Source organism: Camelina sativa, chromosome 14 (genome assembly GCF_000633955.1).
Source record: "Camelina sativa cultivar DH55 chromosome 14, Cs, whole genome shotgun sequence".
In the NCBI taxonomy this organism is placed as follows: Eukaryota; Viridiplantae; Streptophyta; class Magnoliopsida; order Brassicales; family Brassicaceae; genus Camelina; species Camelina sativa.
The window spans coordinates 17,564,252-17,573,393 of NC_025698.1; the positions used below are offsets into that span (position 1 = coordinate 17,564,252).

A 9,142-nucleotide genomic window follows, 5' to 3' on the forward strand; every position below is an offset into this window, starting at 1 on the left:
TTTTTTCACTGCCAGGGTTTGACCCCATAATTCTGAAGAGAAACTTGGGTCTCAAGAGCATTTAGCCAATGTGTTATAGCGGATCTTTTGAATGTATATACAGCGGGCTACTAATAAGGCATCTTCACGCTGCATCTTTGGCATTACCAAGAAGGGTTTGAAACAAAGGCGGGTCCTAAGAAAAAGACTAGCATAGTGGATATACTACATGAAAAAAATATTCAATAACAAATTTTCCGCTGCCGAGCTTTGAACTCGGATATTTGTAGAGCAACTTAGAATTTTAGAAGCATTTAGCCAATGTACTACAACGAATCTTTCTACATATATACAGCGAACTACTAAAAAGACATCTCCATGCCGCTTCCTCAGGAGTACCAAGAATGGTTTGAAGCAAAGGCGGGTGCCAGGAAAACTGGATCAATGCATCTATTTTTCTCTCTGAAATATACTTCAAAAAAAGAAATGTTCTAAAATCAATTTCTGCTGCCTGGCCTTGAAACCAAAAAATTTAAGAGCAACTTATATCTTAAAAAACATTTAGCCAATAGGTTATAGAGAATTGTATGCATCTATATACAGCGTACTACTAAGAAATGCATCCCCAAGCTGCTTCCTCGGCTTTAAGAAGAACAGTTTGAAGCAAAGGCGGGTCCAAAGTAAAAGACTGGCACAATGTATCTCTAGTTCTCTCCGACATATACTGAAAAAATATTCCAAAATAACCTTTTTGGGCTTTGAACCTGGAATTCAGAAGAGCAACTTGGATCTCAGAAGCATTTAGCCAATGTGCTACAGCAGATCTTTTGAATGTATATACAGCGGGCTACTAATAAGGCATCTTCACGCCGCATCTTTGGCAATACCAAGAAGATTTTGAAACTAAGGCGGGTCCTAAGTAAAAGACTAGCACAATGCATATACTGCATGAAAAAAAATTTCCATAACAAATTTTCCGCTGCCGAGCTTTGAACCCGGATATTTGTAGAGCAACTTAGAATTTTAGAAGCATTTAGCCAATGTGCTACAACGGATCTTTCTACATATATACAGCGAACTACTAAAAAGACATCTTTATGCTGCCTCCTCAGCAGTACCAAGAATTTGAAACAAAAGCGGGTGCCAAGTAAACTTGATCAATGCATCTATTGTTCTCTCTGAAATATACTCCAAAAAAAAGAAATGTTCTAAAATAAATTTCTGTTGTCGGGCTTTGAAATCAACAAATTTAAGAGCAACTTAGATCTTAAATTCTCAGAGGACAGCGAGTATGGCAACAAATACGGGTTTGAGTCACGGGTCTCTTCCAGTTAGATATTTTGGGGTTCCTCTAACTTCAAGGAAATTGACTAAGCATGACTATCAGCCGTTGATTGACAGAATTCATAGGAAGCTCTCGTCGTGGACTGTAAGGCATCTCACCTTTGTGGGGAAGCTTCAACTGATCCAGTCGGTGATATATTCAACGGTGACTTTTTGGGCTTCTATCTTCCTTCTCCCTAATAAATGTCTGGAGGAAATAGAGCGAATCTGCAATGCCTTCATGTGGAAGGGTGCTCCTAATTCAGCTAGAGGCGCCAAGGTAAGCTGGGAATCAGTGTGTACGAGTAAGGAGAGTGGCGGCCTCGGGTTAAAAAGGTTACTGCCTTGGAACAAAGTCTTTGGATTGAAGTTGATCTGGTTGATTTTCTCTGCAGCAGGGTCTTTGTGGGTTTCTTGGGTAAGAAGAAACTTAATCAGACGAGAGAACTTCTGGGAAATGGTGCATGTGAACTCGGGAAGCTGGATATGGAAGAGCATATGTAAGCTTCGTGCTCTAGCTAGACCGTTTATGGTTTGTAAAGTGGGTACAGGGATCACGTGCAATTTTTGAAGTGACAACTGGACAGGTTTGGGGCCGTTATTGGCCATCACGGGAGAGAGGGGTCCAATGTCAACAGGGCTACCCAAGAATGCAGTGGTTGCAGAAGCTTTGAGGAATGGTGACTGGTGGATCTCCGGAAGTCGAAGTAGGAATCCCATCATAGTCCTGTTAAAGGATTTCCTTCCGCCTGCTTCTGTAGTCAACCCACAACCAGATGGTGAGGATGATATTTTCCTGTGGAAGGTGGGAGAGACCGAGGCTTCGGATAGGTTCTCCACGGCCAAAACATGGGCTTATCTAAATCCGCCCGGGCAGAGAGTTGATTGGTGTGATTCGGTGTGGTTCAAGGGGAGGATTCCTAAGCATGCCTTCATTACTTAGATGGTGGCGAGACATAGATTGAACACGAGAGACAGGCTAATCGGATGGGGACTGGCAGTTCCATCGGTGTGCCTGCTTTGTGGGTCATTTGATGAATCCGTGCAACATTTATTCTTTGATTGTAGTTTCTCAAAGGAGGTGTGGAGGTTTTTTTTACTCAAGAGCAAGGGTTAGGCCTCCAACACAGTTTCAGGATCGTTTGCGGTGGGTGAAGAACCCGTCTCGAGACAAAAAGGTGGCAACTATTTTAAGATTGGCTTTCCAGGCTTCGATCTATCTACTCTGGAAGGAACGAAACTCAAGGCTTCACACATCAAACTCTATGACCTACACCGCAATCAATGAAGAGATTAAAGTAATCATAAGGATCCGTCTAGAGCCTTTCTCAAGGATTCAGCGAGCAGGAAGCATACTCAGTCCTCAAGGCGATTCAATTCTCATAACGTGCTTTGGCACTTTTCAGAACTAATGTGCTCTGGTTGTCGTGGTTTGTATTTTTCTTTTGTGGTGATGAGTGTAGGGGAGAGTCCACTTGGATCCGTTAAGGTGGCATTTGCAGGTTTGTTTTTGTACAACAGGAGAAGGTTTGTTTCTTCCTGTCGAAGCTGTAGCTCTTTTGGGCTTAAGTTTGTAACTTTATTATTTAAAGGAAAATTAATTTTTTTTTTTTAAAAAAAAAAAAACTTATATCTTAAAAACCATTTAGCCAATAGGTTCGACAGGATTGTTTGCAATCTTACCAAAAGAGATTAACTATTCATAAATATATATATATATATATCATCGATATATAAGGAAATACATCGTTTAATGAAAATCCAAGTTGGCGAAAAAAGAAAATAAAATAAATGAAGATCCACAATAGCAATTTTTAGTATATTTAGTAGCCAAAAATTTTAGGAATTAACTTTCTAAATAGTTACTAATAAAAGGATAGAACCCAAAATGTACTTCAAAAATATATATATAGATTTAGCCAATAGGTTATAGTGGATTGTTTGCATCTACATACAGCGTACTACTAAGAAATGCATCCCCAAGCCGCTTCCTTGGCTTTACCAAGAACGGTTTGAAGAAAAGGCGGGTCCCAAGTATAAGTTTGGCAAAATGTATCTCTAGTTCTCTCTGACATATACTGCAAAAAAAAAATGTTCCAAAATAAATTTTTCGCTGCTAGGCTTTGAACCCGGAATTCGGAAGAGCAAATTGGATCTCAAGAGCATTTAGCCAATGTACTACAGCGAATCTTTTGAATGTATATACAGCTACTAATAAGGCATCTTCACGCTCATCTTTGGCACTACAAAGAAGGGTTTGAAACAAAGGCGGGTCCTAAGTAAAAGACTAGCACAATGCATATACTATATGAAAAAAATATTTCATAACAAATTTTGTGCTACCGAGCTTTGAACCTGGATATTTGTAGAGAAACTTAGAATTTAAGAAGCATTTAGCCAATGTGCTACAACGGATCTTTGTTCATATATACAGCAAACTACTAAAAAGACATCTCCATGCCGCTTCCTCAGCAGTACCAAGAAGGGTTTGAAACAAAGGCGGGTCCCAAGTAATCTCGATCAATGCATCTATTGTTCTCTCCAAAATATACTCCAAAAAAAAAAATGTTCTAAAAGAAATTTCTGCTGTCGGGCTTTGAAACCAAAAATTTTAAGAGCAACTTAGATCTTAAAAACCATTTAGCCAATGTGTTCTAGAGGATTGTTTGCATATATATACAGTGTACTACTTAGATCAACTAAAAAAAAACGTTCTTATCGTCGAACGATAGTACATCTTACAAGAAAGTGGGAAGCAAGAAATTTTTTTTTAAAAAAAAAGGCTCATTGGAATAAATTTTCCCATAAAATAGAAAAGAGATTAAGGAAAATATACAAATGATTATTAATTCTAAAAAATGTAAATTCTCACTTCTATATATATATATATATCGTCTCATATTATTCATCTAACAAAACAATTTATTCAAAAATATTGCTTTCAACTTTGTTTTATTGGTCAAATTTGTTTAATGGAAAGACTAATTTTCCTTATTTTTTAAACCAAAATATACTCCTACTTTCTACTTATTCAGTTTGGAATAGGTAAGATTAATATGTTGAGCCAAAAAAAAATGGAAGATTAATATATGCATCTTCTTTTTCAAATACTGTATTTTAAAATATATTAAAGTAGTTTTAGATATTTTATTTAATTTATATTTTCATCTTTGAATTATTTGAGATTCATATATTACCGTGTTTATAATTTTCTATTATTTCATTAATTATGTCAAGTTAATTTTCTTCTAATTTCTCAACCTTGATTGGTTGGTCATAGACCATTTTTTTGGTGCAAACATAATTGTTACCATTTATTCTCAAAAAGAGATAAAGAGGAGAAGGTTATCAACCTAATGGTTGGATAAAATAGGCTAATCAAACTCAAGCCTACAACAAACATAGATAGATTGGAAAAACATAAATCGTTGTTGATAGATCCATATGAGCTTGGAGACAGAGGCTACATCATGGTGTGTCAAAGAAACTTCCATGAAATATATTGGTAAATTTAACATTAATTACTATCAAAAGATTTTGTGACGTTGGAAAAGGGTCTTTAGTTTCATTGGTTTCTGGAGCAAGCCACTTTTAGATAGCTAAAAGATGTGAACATGTTCTCTCCACACAGGAGGAGGGCAGAACCGAAGTTTTCTCTATGCTCGAGGAGGTTAGACGCAATGGTTATCTCCCCAAGGGAGGAAGGTGGGGGAGGTTGGACGCAAGGTTATCTCCCCAAGGGAAGAAGGCGGAGCGCAGGTTCTTCTATGGTGGAGGAGGTTGGATGCAAGGTTCTCTCCATAAGGGAGGAGGGCAGAATTGAGGTTCTCTCCAAGGTTAGTCATACACTATTGTGATGTAATTTATTTTTTATTCAAAATGTTTTTTGAGCCAACAATGTTAGTGATTAAAGAAACTATGCAAAAGTGAAAGTAAAGAGACATATAATAGTTAGCTTAATTTGTTCAAATAGACTTTTTCGGTGGTGGTAAATAATATATTTGTAACATACAGTATACATAGGTGTAAAAAATACACTTGTAATGGTAACATACATAAGATATTTGTAGATGGATATAAATCAGTGTATCATAGCAAAAAAAAATAGAAATAATGTACAATAAATTTTAATATATTTTCACTAAATTTAATTTTATTTATAAAAATTTAAACCCGCACATCAGGCAGGTCCTTATCTAATTTTTCACTATAAGATTAACTATAAGAAAACAATAAATTAAAATACTATGACAGTCTCTAAGAGCAAGTTTGTAATGGCTCCTTTCTTTATTATATAAAATACTATGGAATGGCCCACACGATGCATGAGATTAATTTAAATATTTATCTCTAAAACTAAATTATAAGTTGTGTATGTACTCATTGAAAAATATTCAGGAACGAAATAAAACTTTAAAAATAATCATTTAATCAAGAAAACTCGTATCAATTGAAGAAATGGAAAATTCAAATTTGCAAGAGTATATAATGAATATTTTGATAATAAAGATAATATGGGAATTTTGATAATAAATTCTATCTTTTGAGAAATATTTGTTTTTTTTTCTTGACAACAAAGTACTAGATCAAGTGAAACGAGCCAATTTAAAGGAAAATCGTCTACATAGATAACTAGACGCGGTTCAACACGAGCTTTCCGTGCCATCTTGTCCGCTCTACCATTATGTGATCGGGGAACCCATGCTAAAGAGAAAGAGAGAAACTCTTCCTTGTCTTCGTCTATCTCATTCAACTTGAAAGCATGTCATTCAGAAGGCGACGACACCATCTTCACCAAATCAGTACAGTGAGTAAAAAAGACAACATGCTGATTGTCTGCACCAATCATACACCGCATTGTCCAAACTAAAGCTTCGACCTCGGCATGGATGTATTGAAATTTAGTATATATTGTATTTAATCTTGCGTGAATGTATTGAAATTACCAACACTTTTCTCCTACCATTACCCAAAGTACATCCAACACCGTCTTTTATTATGCCTTTTATATAAGAAGAAAATAAATCCAATTCTACTAGCTTGAATATTATACCAAGTTGAAAACCATAAGCATGTAAAATATAAGAACAAAGTTGAGACTCTAAACTGCTAACCATAACAACTTCAAATAGATATATTTCCACTATATTACAGACTTTAGTAATTATTTGTAAATAGGAAAACAAGGAGAAAGAAGAGATAAAAATAATATAGGAAGGTGTATGAATAATGTAATAATACCAATGTTTTGTGGTCATAGTTTTACTGGATGTGTTCTTCGTGACCTATTCGCCATTGTCTTGAAATTCATTCATCACTTTTTATGTAAAATAAGCCTAATAATAATTTTGAGAAAATGTATACTAAAACTCCAGCCTTCATTTCGAAGGATTGGTTATGATTGTATAAACTTGTAACTAGAGATGTGATATACAAAATCACATCAGTAATATACGTAAGATTTAGGTCTAATGTTTAGTATTGAATTAAGCACAAAGAATATTGAATCAAGCACAAAAGATTAACGAATAGCTCTCGTTTATTGCCTTAGAAACTTCTCAAAACTAAAGCACTCTAAATCTCTCTAATCTCACAAATGTTGTTACATCCCAACAACCCTTTTATACATAGAGAGACCCTTTAATAATCTTTATTTAAAATAACAATTAGATAACTCCTAACTTGTTATAATCCTAATCTTTTTTGGAAACCATGACTTGGTGAGATTAGGATAACTTCTAACTCAAGCTATTCAAGCTTATCCTCAACAATCACCCCCTTAAGATTGAAGTTCTTGTTTGACACATCATGAACACCAATGAAGTCCCTCATTTCCCCAAACTTGATTCTTCCTAGCGGTTTGGTCAAGATGTCAGCCTTTTGTTTAATACCGGGAACGTGCTCGACATCCACCTGCTCATTCTCCACACACTCACGAATAAAGTGATATTTCCTATGGATATGTTTGCTACGGCCGTGGAAGACTGGGTTTCTGGTGAGAGCTATTGCTGACTTGTTGTCTATGTGAACCGTTACTTTTTTAAGAGCTTCTCCTATAACTTCTGAAAGTAAGTCCTACAACCAAATCGCCTGCTTTGCCGCTTCAGTAGCCGCCATAAACTCCGCCTCACAAGAAGAAAACGCCATTGTCTCCTGATTTTGTGAACACCAAGTGATCGGACAGCCATTAAGATAGAAAATGTGGCCACTCGTACTCTTACCATCATCCTCGTCCACATTGTGACTGTTGTCACTATATCCTACCAAGCCCGAACTATCTCCACGTTTGAATGTGAGACCATAACCCGTAGTTCCTTGTAAATACCTCAAGACGTGTTTCAATGCTGCTCCATGACACTTCTTCGGACTATGCATGTAGCGACTAAGGATTCCAACAGCAAATGCGAGATCAGGCCGACTGTGAATTAAGTATCTGAGACAACCAATACCCCTCCTATACTCGTGTTCACAAAAGGACTGATCCGTAAGAGCTTTATAGAGTTTTGTACCTGTATCCATCGGAACCTGTACAGCATTGCACTTGCTCATACGTGCTTCCTCAAGAATCTTTGCCGCATATCTCCCCTGCTTCAAAGTAATTCCACTGTGTTCTTGTAAAACCTCAATACCAAGTTAATACGTCGGCCTCCCAAGGTCACTCATCTCAAACCTAGATGACATCCCTTGTTTAAACTCGTAGATCAACTCCAAGCTACTACCGGTGACAAGAAGGTCATCAACATACACTGCAACGATCAACAATTGATCCTTATCTTGTCTTCGAAACAAAGCAGGTTCTTTAGCACAACGAACAAACCTTAACTCCATTAAAATTTGATTGAGCTTGTGGTTCCAGGCTCGTGGAGCTTGACGAAGTCCGTAGAGTGCTTTGTTCAGCTTATACACCAATGTTTCACTTCTTTTCTTCATAAATCCTTCCGGTTGAACAGCAAATACTTCTTCCCTAAGTTCTCCGTGTAGGAAGGCAATCTTGACATCCAAATGGTGCACTTCCCAACCTCTAGACGCAATCAAAGCAATGATGAAGCGGATTGTTTCGAGTCGTGCCATAGGAGTAAACACCTCATCGAAGTCGATCCCGTGTTTCTACACATATCCCTTCGCAACTAACCTTGCTTTATACTTGTTGATGCTCCCATCTGAATTCCGTTTGATTTTAAATACCCATTTCAAACCTATTGGTTTAACACCTGTTGGTAACTCCACTAATTTCCATGTTTGATTCTTCTCGATGGAACTTAACTCCTCGTTACAAGCATCTCTCCATACTTCTAGCTCCTTTCCTTCATCATAGTTTCTTGGTTCGTCATTCAACGACAATAAGAGTCGTTCTCCCTCTTCCTCTGCTAGAAGGACATAGTCATTCAAATAACTCGGCTTCACACTAGGTCGAGTTGATCTTCTTAACATAGGTTGAACTGATTCCGACACTTGTTCTTGAGTCTCTTCTAGCACCTCAAATCCATCCTCAACATTAGGAACTTGTTCGCAGTCTGCAATGTCTTCTCGTAGGCCATTGTTGCCAAAGTTTCCAAAGCTTACAGTGAAGGACCCTGGAGCCTCTGTCTCTTCCTGTGATTCACTCCAATTCCACCTCTTGGTTTCGTCAAATATTACATTGTGGCTCACTGTTATTCTTCTTGTTGAAGGATTCAACAAACGATATGATTTACTTCCAGGTTCGGTTCTAAGATGTACCAATGCATGAGTTCTGTCATCCAGCTTCTTTAGATGTTGTGACTCCACCTTAGCATAACCAATACAACCAAAGACCCGCAAGTGCTCCAAATTTGGCTTCTTGCCTTTAAGCATCTCGTAT

The 9,142-nt window shown here is 37.1% G+C and overlaps 1 pseudogene; it reads left to right on the forward strand.

The window, feature by feature from the left end:
- On the forward strand, nucleotides 1,760-3,364 carry LOC109128692 (annotated as a pseudogene).